Source organism: Xyrauchen texanus, chromosome 11 (assembly GCF_025860055.1).
Source record: "Xyrauchen texanus isolate HMW12.3.18 chromosome 11, RBS_HiC_50CHRs, whole genome shotgun sequence".
NCBI lineage: Eukaryota > Metazoa > Chordata > Actinopteri > Cypriniformes > Catostomidae > Xyrauchen > Xyrauchen texanus.
Window position 1 is genome coordinate 28992918 of NC_068286.1, and position 13244 is coordinate 29006161.

Consider the following 13244-nt stretch of genomic DNA (forward strand, 5'->3'; position numbering starts at 1 on the left):
TGACAATTAATTGTAGAAAACACTCCCTGTCTTAGGTCAGTTAGGATCACTAATTTATTTTAAGAATGTGAAATTTCAGAATAATAGTAGAGATAATTATTTATTTCAGCTTCTATTTCTTTCATCACATTTCTTTTTCTTTCACAGTAGTTCAGAAGTTTACAGAAGTTTTTTAGTATTTGGTAGCACTGCCTTTAAATTGTTTAACTTGGGTCCAACGTTTTGGGTAGCAAGCTTCTCACAACAAGTTGCTGGAATTTTGGCCCATTCCTCCAGACAGAACTGGTGTAACTGAGTCAGGCTGCTCGCACGCTTTTTCAGCCCACAAATTTTCTATCGGATTGAGGTCAGGGATTTGTGATGGCCACTCTAATACCTTGACTTTGTTGTCCTTCAACCATTTTGCCACAACTTTGGAGGTATGCTTGAGGTCATCGTCCATTGGAAGACCCAGTTGCGTCAGAGTTTTAACTTCCTGGCTGATGTCTTGATATGTTGCTTCAATATATCCACATAATTTTCCTTCCTCATGATGCCATCTATTTTGTGAAGTGCACAATCCCTCCTGCAGCAAAGCACCCCCACAACATGATGGTGCCACCCCATGATTCACTGCTGGGATGGGGTCCTTTTTCCTCTAAACATAATGATGGTCGTTATGGCCAAACGGTTAAATTTTTGTTTAATTAGACCAAAGGACAAGATCTTTGTCCCCATGTGCACTTGCAAACTGTAGTCTGACTTTTTAATGGCGGTTTTGGAGTAGTGGCTCCTTCCTTGCTGAGCAGCCTTTCATGTTTTGTCGATATAGGACTCATATTACTGTAGATATAGATACTTGCCTACCTGTTTCCTCCAGCATCTTCACAAGATCCTTTGCTGTTGTTCTGGGATTGATTTACACTTTTCGTACCAAACTACGTTAATCACTAGGAGACAGAATGAGTCTCCTTCCTGAGCCATTTGATGGCTGTGTGGTCCCATGGTGTTTATACTTGCATACTATTGTTTGTACAGATTCTTTTCTGAGGTCTTGGCTGATTTCTGTGGATTTTCTCATGATGTCAAGCAAATAAGCACTGAGTTTGAAGGTAGGCCTTAAAATACATACACAGGTAGACCTCCTATTCAGTACACCTCCAATCAAAAGCTAACTGGCTAATTATCTAAAGGCTTGACATAATTATCTGGAATTTTCCAAGCTGCTTAAACGCCCAGTTAACTTGTATGTAAACTTCTGACCCACTGGAATTTTGATATAGTGATAAAGAAAGATAAAAGTGAAACAATCTGTCTGTAAACAATTGTTGGAAAAATTACTTCTGTCATGCTCAAATGTCCTAAATGACTTGCCAAAACTATAGTTTGCTAATATGAAATCTGTGGAGTGGTTAAAAAATTAGGTTTAATGACTTCAACCTAAGTATGTAAACTTCTGACTTCAACTGTACGTAATAGAGAAACAAAACATAGAACATTTTTTGAAAGACACAGTAAAAGCTTTGTGTTTCCCAAGTCTAACCATGTGAACACCATTCACGAGTGACAGAACGAGATCTGCAAGTTTTAACCATTAGAAGAGGGCTTGTGTACAAACAGATGTAAATAAAGTTCAGTATGAAAACCAGAAACAAAACAGTGCTATATCAATAGAATCGGTAAACATGTTCTATCAAATCATTTTATTATGAACCACAGAGTAATCTTAGATACACCAGTACATCAGATAACCCAACAGCTACAACCTATACTAATCAGCTAATTATAGCTCTTAAAAGGAATATTCAGAATTCAATACAAGTTGAGTTCAATCAACAGCATTTGTATAATGTTGATTACCACATAATTTAAATCACGACTCGTCCCTCCTTTTCCTTAAAAAAAGCAAAATTCTAGGTTAAAGTGAGGCACTTACAATGGAAGTGAATGGGGCCAATCCATAAACATTAAAATACTCACTGTTTCAAAAGTATAGCCACAAGATGTAAATAATATGCATTAACATGATTTTAGTTTGTTAATCGCTTATTAACCTTTTCTGTGTGAAGTTATTTCCAATTTTTATAGCTTCATTGCCATGGCAACCTGGCGGAGTAAACCCTGTAATCCTACAAAAACAATGATTTAAACAACTTTACAGCTCAAATAATATACAAATTTTAACAGAAGAAATAATGTATGCTTTTATAAAATAAAAATCACTTCCAGCCTTGAGAAAGCAACACTTACATGCGTTCTAACACATTTTGAAATGCAATTAAACACGAAATCGAGCATGAGTAGCTACTATCTAGAAGCGCCTGCGATCACGAATTTGCATAGAGTATGTATCGGTCTTTAGAGAAACAAAGCCATACTAATACAGAAACATATTTCTGAATATCTTTTAAAGATTTGATGCAACTAACCTGGAAACCCAGTGATTAGTTTATCCTCAAAATTGCTCAATGTATTAACATGGCCCCTTGCAAACACGACTTCCCGAAAGGTTCGTAGCAACTAGCCAATCAGATTGGAACTGGGAATTTCAGTCAGCTTGACACAATATTTATGCATATTATTTGTATTTTGTGTATTTGTCTCAGATGCTGTCCATAGCATCGTAACTTGCATTGAATCCAGAGCATCCAGCTTGAACTGCCGAGCCTAGCAAAGCACACCACAAGGATCCCACTGATCTAAGCTTTAGCAACTCAAGGGTCTTTGGAAACACTCTGTTGGTGCTGGTGTGGTCTGCCAGAACTCTCCACCTGGTACAGAAGGTGTGTTATGTCATGGACAGTTGAACAGGAGGGAACACAGCACCTAAAAGTAGGTAGTTAGTATGCGGATAAGTGTTCATCATCTTGTTTGCAACCCAGGGATGCTGCTTAGCTATAGGGATGTGAATCACAAGGAATTTAACAGTTCAGTAATGGTTTCATTAGGGATTATTTTCATACATTTGAGGAAGAAATATTTGGAAAAAGATCAATCTAATTAATATTGGATTTACTGCCCACAGCAGCTTGTTACAAAATACAGATTCTTTAACAGATGTTTTGCAAAAGGTGTCTACACTGACCAATTTGATAAAATGTATTCAATAATTTTTTACATTATAATAAACTACCACTAATTAAACAAAACACAAAGTGTATCTCTTTAACAATCATATCATCAACCGTCCAGTAATGACTCTGATTAAAGTCTCACAAACCAAACGTACACATAACACAGTCTCAATGATTCTCTCATTTAAAGTTAGACATAATGAAATGAATCACTTGTTGTCAATAAGTCATTCTCTAAAAAGATGCGGCTAATAGGAGTCATTTGTTCGGGAGTCAGATGATCTCGCTGTATATTTCGCGTTGCAGATTCATAAGAACCAGATCATATGAGAAATTCGTTCAGGAATCAAACTACAAGGGTCGCGCTCATATGAGTCATTCAATCAGGAATCAGATTACACTGGTCAAGCTGCATGTTTCATGTTGTACATAAATAAAAACTGGCTCATTAGAGTCATTTGTCAGGAATCAGACTATTGACGTCTCTAGAATGGTGCAAATTACACACTGAAATGTAAAACTATACATTTAAAAAAAATTATAAATAAAATAAATAAATAAAAGGGTCACACTCAGGGGTGTAGATTCCAGGGGAGATGGGGGAGATAAACCCCAACCGCCAATAATCAAAACAAGCAAGTACAACCTTCCCCCCAATATTTATACCATGATCAATGGAAACATGTAAATGCTTCACACTGCAACCCCACCAATGTTCAAGCCAAATCTACACCCCTGATCACACTAGGCTTTGAGCACACACATTTTTTCTGGACAACGCAACGAACTAGGATATGATGTCACGTGGGATGGCTTCTGGTGAAAGTAAATAATACATCACAAATATCAAATAATATTAAAATATTAAAAATGTTAAAATATATTTTCTACTCATATTGCAACAATAAAACTTTAAAATACTTTTTCCTTGTATTGAGCCTAGAGGGCAGGATGTGACATTTCGTTCTTCTATTGGTCACGCAACCTCTTGCTGCATGACTTCACGGTTCAGAGTTCACTAAGCTCGAACTTACTAATTGCCCCATCGCTAAGCTCTGCCCCCTTGGTTATGATTGACAAGCTCTGCTGAACTCCCCTTTTTAATGAATGGGAGATTGCCATGAACAACACTACTTTTGGGAAAATATTCAAATAAACAGAATGGATAATATTTTTACGTGGGCTGGTGTGAAGAGTGATATTGTAACATTTTTATCTGAAGTTTTTTTGTCAAATTATTTGTTAAATTACACAGTAATTTGATTAAAAACAGTGGAGACTGTCAGAATCAATGCAAACCATTATTACAGTCACTTGAAAAGAGATCAACTTAATTTAAAAGTGATTACACATCTAATAAAATTAGCGTAAGTGAACAGAGCTGTTTATAACGTCTAATAACACTATTTTGATGCTGTGAACTGTTTATTTACTGTTGCTTTTACTATGACTTGAATCAATACATAAATAATCAATGTTCAGTTAGTAGCTTTCATTTCCCTTGGAGCAAATGTAGGTGTTGTTGCAGATTTAATATGTACATTTGGGAATGAGGGCTGACACACTTTACACAAACACTGCGTGTATCCTCTCTGGGTAACTCAAGTCACTATAACAAATTAGCTGGCAACAACGCGTTTTAATTTTTTACAATTATTTTGATAAAATCCCCTTAAAAGGACTCAAACACACATTACTTCCATAGGCTGTCATTGAAAAATAGCACACGTGAGTCAGATTAATGGCGGCAGGGCAACAGTTGCTAAGGCAGGATTGGTCAGAAGCACTTTTAAGGCAGGGCTTAGCAAAGAGTTAATTATTAGCATTATACTATTTTAGAGCAAATGCAGGACTAAAAACATGCATTCAAAAACACCTTTACAGACAAAAACCCACCTTGCAGTTTGACAGCAGCAGCATAGTTCCCATTAATATTTGAGTCTGTGCTTGGAGTACTGCAGCTGTAGGTGGCGCTGTCAGTAATCCGAGCCTCTTTGACTCTTAGTTCCACAGCATTGTCCCCCAGTCGAATCACACTAATGTCCCCACTGTGTATTCGGTCCTTAATGGAGCGGTCCGAGAACATGGTGTCAAATGTTGAAATCACATTGATGGTTTCAGTCCCTCGTGTCACTGTCCATTCAAATTCCTGCTCTTTAGGGCCTTCATAGTCCGATACATCACAGCGAAGAGACAGCTGCTCGCCCTCCACCCGGAGCAGGGGGCCCTTAGGCACCGTCACCACTCTGCAGTGGCATAAACCTTGGTAAACAAACACAAATGGTTACATACATTCGTTCAGGACTACAACGTTAAGTATGGACTGTACTTTATATGAATACATTTTTTTTCCCTTTTTCTCCCAATTTGGAATGCCCAATTCCCAAAGTGACCGAAGTCCTCGTGGTGGTGAAGTGACTTGCCTCAATCCAGGTGGTGGAGGACGAATCTCAGTTGCCTCCGCGTCTGAGAACGTCAACCTGCCCATCTTGTCACGTGGCTTGTTGAGCGCGTTACTGTGAAGATATAGGGCATGTGGAGGATTCACACCATCCACGCACAACCACTGAGAACTAACCACATTATAGCAATCACAAGGAGGTTACCCCATGTGACTCTACCCTCCCTAGCAACCTCAGCGAGTCACTCAGCGTGCCCTGGGATTTGAACTATCAAACTCCAGGTCCCTATATGAATACATTTAAAACTTTTTAATCTAATAATTATTTAACATGCATACTTTACAACTTCTGAATATTTTAACCCCAGGAGAGGCACTAGAATGTGATCTCTGGAGGGCATTTTTAACTTTAGGGTGGGCAAATGTTTATCTCTGGGTCACACCTCCTCCTTGATAATTTTACTTGGGTTGGTACCCCTTGATTGTGTGTGTCAGAAGTTTTAGGCGGAACAAGGATAGACGAGAAATCTAGGAGGGCAATGGGGGTTGTTGACAAACAGATAATTTATACTTCAGATGCTGCAAATAGAGCTTCTGTTCCACAGTATAAAGTCATGTGTGTTTGAAACAACATAAAGGTGAGTAAATAATGACAGGGGAGGGGATAATGTATCTCTTTGACTTGTAATGAACCCAGAACATTCTTTAACAGTCCAGCAGCAAGCACCTATGGAGTAACTTATTTACCATACAATTATTTATTTTATATTGCTTATTTAAGTATATCAAAGTGCATTGGTAATCTTGTCAGCATGGGAAAATATGTAGAAAATAACAGTAGTGTTATACATCAGAGACTAGTCTATAAAAGATGTTGAATCTGCATAGCAAGCAAGCAAGCAAGCAAGAAAGAAAGGTGATATACAGTATTCCCCATATGGTATAACAATAGTTTTTGTTTTAGTGCACAGGTTTAGTCCCTAGTCAGTAAATAATGAACATGTGCATATATGCAAATAAATAAATGTACAAAAACCAAAGCATGTGACCATCTCATGCTGAACCAAATCAGGATTTGAAATTCTGTCAGAGTAACTCATTTTATGATGTACATATGCATAAAAACAGATATTAAGAAACTGACATTAATTGATTGATTGATTGATTGATTGATTTTTGTGTGGTGGACATCTATGTGTATTATCTTACTGTATTAATATGCATTAAATATATTGATAGGGGTTTCATTAGGCTATACATTTTGACCATGTAAATCTAAAAATCCTGAGAAATCAAATAATCATTAAAAGGTCTGGTTAGATCTAATTTAATATGCAAATCTATACCATACTATAGTATAGAAATAATATACATCCATTTAGGTAGGCTACTAAACAGATTGACTGCATATAAGAAAATGGAAAGAAATCATAGAACTATTCTAAAATAATTGAGAGGTTTGGTTTGTTCTCATTTTATATGTAAATATACAGTATATTAGCCTAAGCTTTACAAAATTATATTATACTATGCAAATACTCCCATTGAGGTAGGTAGGCTATAATAGATTTTGGCCATACAACTAAAAAAAAAAAAATTATAAATACAAATCTAATGATTTAGAACCTGTGGAAAGAAGCTTGATACTTTTGATACAGGTTGATAACACCTTTTCACACTTTTAAAAGTGTATCTTAAAAGGAATGTTCCTTGTTCGATACAAGTTGAGCTCAATCAACAGCATTTGTGGCATAATGTTGATTACCACAAAAACTTTTTTAGACTCATCCCTCCTTTTCTTTAAAAACAAAAACAAAGCAAAAATCAAGGTTACGGTGAGGCATTCACAATGGAAGTGAATGGGAACAATGAAAGTGAATGTCACCAATTTTTTGAGGGTTTAAACACAGAAATGTGAAGCTTATAATTTTATAGAAGCACTTTCATTAATTCTTCTGTTTAAAATGTTTTAGCTGTAAAGTTGTTTAATTGTCACTTTTAAGTGAGGCCTGTGTAGCTCAGCTAGTATTGGAGTCCCCTGGAGTCCTGAGCTCCAGGGTGTGGTGAGTGACTCCAGCCAGGTCTCCTTAGCAGCCAAATTGGCCCGGTTGCTAGGGAGAGTAGAATCACATGGGGTAACCTCCTTGTGGTCGCTATAACATGGTTCTCTCTCACAGTGGGGCACGTTGCGAGTTGTGCGTAGATGCCACGGAGAATAGCGTGGGCCTCTACATGCGCTACATCTCCGTGGTAAAGCGCTCAACAAGCCACATGATAAAATGCGCAGATTGACATCTCAGACATGAGGCAACTGATATTCGTCCTCCCCCACCTGGATTGAGGAGTCACTACACCACCACAAGGATTTAAGAGTACATTGGATATTGGGCATTCCAAATTGTGGAGAAAAGTGGAGAAAAAAAACATTATTTCTTGTCATTTTTACAGTCATTTTAGGGTTTTAGTGTTTGTTGACACTACATCGTAATGGCAACGAAGTTGTAAATTTGGTTATAACTTTACACAGGAAAAGTTAGTAGGCTAAATTATTTTATTACACTAAAATTATGTTTACACGCATATTGTTTATGTCTTGTGGCTACACTTTTGAAAATGTGAGAATTTTAACCTATAAAAATTGGCCCCATTGACTTTCATTGACACGCTCTGGAACCAAGATTTTGTCTTTTTTTTTTTTTTTTTAAGAAAAGGAGGGGCGAGTCAAAATAATTTATTGTAGTAATCAACATCATGCCACAAATGCTGTTGATTAAGCATAACTTGTATTGAACTCAGAACAGTCCTTTAAGGAGTTATTTCTAAATAAGTTGAACCTTAAAAACGACTTTATTTATGTAATATAATGTAATCATATTGATTCGGTCATTTTAAGCAATATAATTGACATTAAAAAATAAATTAGGTTAACTGACTTGATTCAAGACAAATTCTCTCTGTTCATCGGTTACAGTTGTTGTTACATTGGCATTTTTAATACATCTCAATTGTTCCAAAACCTCAAACTCACCGACAGCGGCACACAACAGGATCAGGGCTCGAGTATTTCCCATGTCGTGAAGGCGCGTGCAGTCCGTCTGTATTGCTTTGGTTTATTCCTGAAATGAGCTTAACGCGGATCGCACGAGAGACAGACAGGTTAGGAATGCACCAGCGATCTGGAGACCCTCGGTGAGATGACGTCAAGCTTTCGGTGTAAACCCGACCGTGAGATGACAGACACGTTTCCAACGTGCGCTCCCGTGTTTCACGCTCTTGGAGGTTTAACGATTGAATGACGGAAGTGAAGCTGGATTCCCTACGAGTGACAGGGGGAGTGGCAATTTCTGCTAGAAACGTTGCGTTCAATATAATGACAATAGGACGCAAATATGAGAGTCCTGAAACTATTTAAAAGAGCAATACTTTTATAATTATTATGCAGTTTATGACCTCATGTTAATTGAGAGAAAAACTGGAATATTTGTGTAGTTATATATATATTTACATTTATTTATGTTTAAGGAAGAGTGTGAATTTAGTTGCAATATTAAAATGTTCGAGGTTGTGAGGGATAGTAGTTTGTTAAATATGTGCTAATCTAAATCTGCTAAGAACTTAGTCTCATCATAGAATTAATTTTATTGTGTCACTACATTTTTTCAAACTGATCTGTGATCAGTTTCCTGGGGAAAAACGGGGATATTTCAAGTTCAGTGTTCAATAGGTCATTGACATTTCATTTTACTTGTAAAAATGGGGACAAATGGGATTTTATGTATTTTGATCATGGCGAATGTGGTAATATGCTAATGTAAGAAATTATTTTAGATAAACTTAAAATATTAACCTATTTGCCTTATAATTTTGAGTTCATTTAAAATACAATTTTATAATAAAATTAAATCAATAAATAATTTGAATAAAAAGTTTTATTTTTATTTTACCTTATATCAGAGCATTGCCATTGTGCCATTAGTTTACACAATAAAAACTCAGATTTTTATATGAGTGAACAAATTAGTAAATCTAAGTTGATCTGGCAAAAATATAAAGTTTCTGGAAACAAATCATGGAAATATTTTTTTACATTGTGGTATATCATGCTTTTTAGAATACTCAATGAAATTCAAACATGGAGTTCATTCTTTTCTATGCTATACAGATGACATTGTGGCAAAAAAAAGTGAACTAAACAAACATGTGAGGAACTATTGCAGCTGACTCCACAGCATAGGGATCCTGCCCTTTGAGCATCTTCATAATTTCATGGAATACGGTGAAGAATGTAAACTTTAGCAACTAAAACATATTTTATCATATGACAAAGATATTCAATATTGTATAATGATAATAATAATTATTATAATACTATTTTACCTAACTGTTTGCATATCTCATATGGACCTGTTTTTCTTAATGACTACCTTTTATTTTGATCAAGTCTTATGTATAATGGTGCTCCTTTTCACTCACTTGTTTCCCTGCAAGCTGCAAATCTATGCTGTAATGTACTGACTTACTGTACATTTCTTTGCAGATATTTTATTATACATTTTTATTTTTCCATGTTATCAATGTCATATTATTATTTTACATTTCTTTTGGGTATATGTTAATACAACAATGAGTAAATGTGTGAGAAGGCACTTCCTTTGGTCAGTATGTGAATATTACTAGTTCAAGAGGGAGGGAGAGACGATGGTGGGCCGATAGCGCTGATATACTCAAGACACACTGATTAAAGGTAAAATTATTGATTTAATTTGTTCATCTGCGGGGATTAATTTGACTACTTTTCCCCTGTATGTTATTGTTTGTGCGGTCTGTGCAGGAATTCCCACATTATGAAAGCCAAACTTTCAGGAAGGATTTACACTTTGCAATAGCCTACAGTCCCGTGCCAAATTCAGAACCTGTTATAAAATACATTACAACATAACTTGATAACATAAATAGCTAGTATGTGCCTTACTTTGCAGATTCTAACAATGATGATAATTCTCTTCCATTTCCTGGTCCTGTTCTTAATGGCAAAACTAGACCGACCAAGTAATAAGGAAGATGAATGAATTGAAGCTGATATAGCCCCCTCTGTTGGTCAAAATAAACAGCACACAGTAGGCTTTGCTGCTCTGGCTTTCTTGCATAGTAATATTTATTTCACTATGAACGCTGTCTTGAACACTCTGGAAAAACCGGGACATTTTCAGGGACGAAAACGTGGACATCTGGTCACCCTACTTAATAAACTCTTAATTTTCACTCTATTACTTACACACTGCTATGATATGATATCAAAACACTTTTACTATAATGCATAATTTAAAAAACTATACATTTTATCACTTGTATTGAAGACTCACCTACATTTACACATTTCAACGAGCTTGCACAGTAGCTAACTTGATAGTGTTGTATTTTGAAAGGACAGCTCCATGCAGACTTACATGCGAGATGTAAGCCTCATAGAAACAACACGAAATGTTGTTTCAGAAAATTACCTTTTTTATTTTGCAATTTGATTTTGGACACATGGTGTAACCTCCTCTGTCGGTTTGGTTTATGTGTTGGTTTAGGGAAAGTATTTTTTTACCTCTCAATTTCTTTAGTCTGTTTTCGTCTAGGCAAACAATTAGGTTAGGGAGGTACGTTTTACTAATTGAAACCTCCATCTAATACTTACCTTAAAAACCTTGGGCTGGATTCAGGAAATTGTTCTTAAGAAAAAAATTAAGACAGTTCTTAGGATACATTATAGGAAGTTTGTAAGAAGGTTCCTAAGTGTAATTCTTTTTTTTTTTCCCCTCCCCTTTTTCTCCCCAATTTGAAATTCCCAATGCACTCAGTCCTTGTGGTGGTGTAGTGACTCGCCTCAATCCGGGTGGCAGATGATGAATCTCAGTTGCCTCCGTGTCTGAGACCGTCAACCCGCACATCTTATCACGTGGCTTGTTGAGCGTGTTACTGCGGAGATGTAGCAGGTGTGGAGGCTTTGCTCTATTCTCCACGACATCAGCACACAACTCACCACATGCCCCCACCAATAGTGAACCACATTATAGTGACCATGAGGAGGTTATCCCATGTGACTCTACACTCCTTAGCAACTGGGCCAGTTTGGTTACTTTTTTCTTATTTTAGAAATTAAGAAGAAAATGGTAGTTAAGAAGAAATATCTTCTTAAGAATGTTTTGTGAATCCGGCCCCTTGTCTGATTACAAGTTCATTTCACTTGCTTTTGGTGCCCCCCATTGGACATTTGACTGGGAAACTACAGCAAAATGTGCGATAAGGCACATAATCTCGCTTTGTAAAAATGTTGCCATGATCACGTAGTATTCACGAGATCAGGTTGGTTTTAAATCACATTTTCACAACCTATATTTTCAGGAGATTAATTGGAATGTTTGGCACAATTATTTTAAATTAAAATATGGTGTCTAAGCCAACTAGGTCTAAGGTGCTGCTAGGGCTCTACGCCACCACGAGGATTTAGAGCCTATTGGTAATTGGGCATTCCAAAATTGGGGAGAATAGTTCTCTTACGAGAGGTTCTCTCGTATTGCGTAAGCTAGCTTACGCTACGGGAAAGATTAATCTTTTCTGAGATATTGAAGCCAAAAAAAAAAAATTAATTATCCTTAATTTTGTATCATTTGTCAACGCAGTGCAGCAACTGCAGACCTTGAGCGGGCTAGCTAGCGAGCTCATTGGTTGCTCTGCGGCAACTGCTGCGCCTATGGATCGAACTTGCGTGAACTCGCGCCCAATGAGAGGCTCCAGCGCTCACTGTCCCAAAGCCCGCCAGAATGGGCGTGGCTAGGGTGCATATAAGCGCAGTTCAGTAGGCTGGAACCCTGATTTTCATCTCTTCAGCGAAGCTCTTCGCATCTCTGAAACTGCAAGAAGCCGCGTCGCCGTTCGAGGGGCATCAAGCAAGCTTGGACAGCACTCGAAGAAGCCGGCCGCCGCCACCTTCAGCCATCCTGTGAGCTACGCCATCCGGCGACGTATCCTTTTTAAAGCAAACTAGTTCCTCAATGAACTTCACAAAAGAGCACGAGCGTCTTTTTAAAGATGCCTCACACCTGCGGTTCATGCCGCACCCCTCTCAGCGCCGGAGACCGCCACATCATCTGCGCTCTCTGCCTGGGACTGGGGCATGCAGAGCTCGCCTTCGCTGACGGCGGATGCGACCTCTGCGAGGAGTTTCCGATGTCGACCCTGCGGGCTCGACTTGAAGCGCTCAGGACCGAAGCCGCCGCGCCGCCTTCTGTTTCGCCGCGCCGGAACCGGGTTAAGAAGCGACTGTCTCACCGGAGCCTCTCCCTCGAGCATCGCATTCACCCTCCCCGCCCCCCCGGGACGCGCAGTTGCCGCCGAGCGGCCGCACTGCTGCCACCTCGAGAGCGAGGCGGAGGACAAGGGCTGCTGTTCCATCATGGATTCGGACAGCGAGAGTGGTCACAAGCCTCCTCATCGGCCCAGGAATCCAGCAGGACCAGCGCCCGAGTCGAAGGGAACTGATACGCCTCCTCACACAGGCCGTCGACTGCCTCGGGCTCGAGTGGTCACCGCCCCTGAGCAGGCTCCCAACAGACTCGATGGCTGCTTTCTTCAAAGCCGGCACCGCAGGCGCCAGCGCCCGGCCGCTCCTTCCAACGAGCTCTCTAAATCGTGGAACGCCTCTCTCGGCCAGGATTCGATCCCACGCCTCCACCTCTCTCGCTTCAGTGGACGGCGCCGCCAGAAGGGCTACTCTTCCATCCCCGGTCGAGGATTCGGTAGCA

The 13244-nt window shown here is 38.7% G+C and overlaps 1 pseudogene; it reads right to left on the reverse strand.

The window, feature by feature from the left end:
* The window catches only part of LOC127651382 (prostaglandin F2 receptor negative regulator-like), a 44586-nt pseudogene extending 35871 nt beyond the window's left edge, over positions 1 to 8715 (reverse strand).
* Positions 8716 to 13244: the final 4529 nt, after the last annotated feature.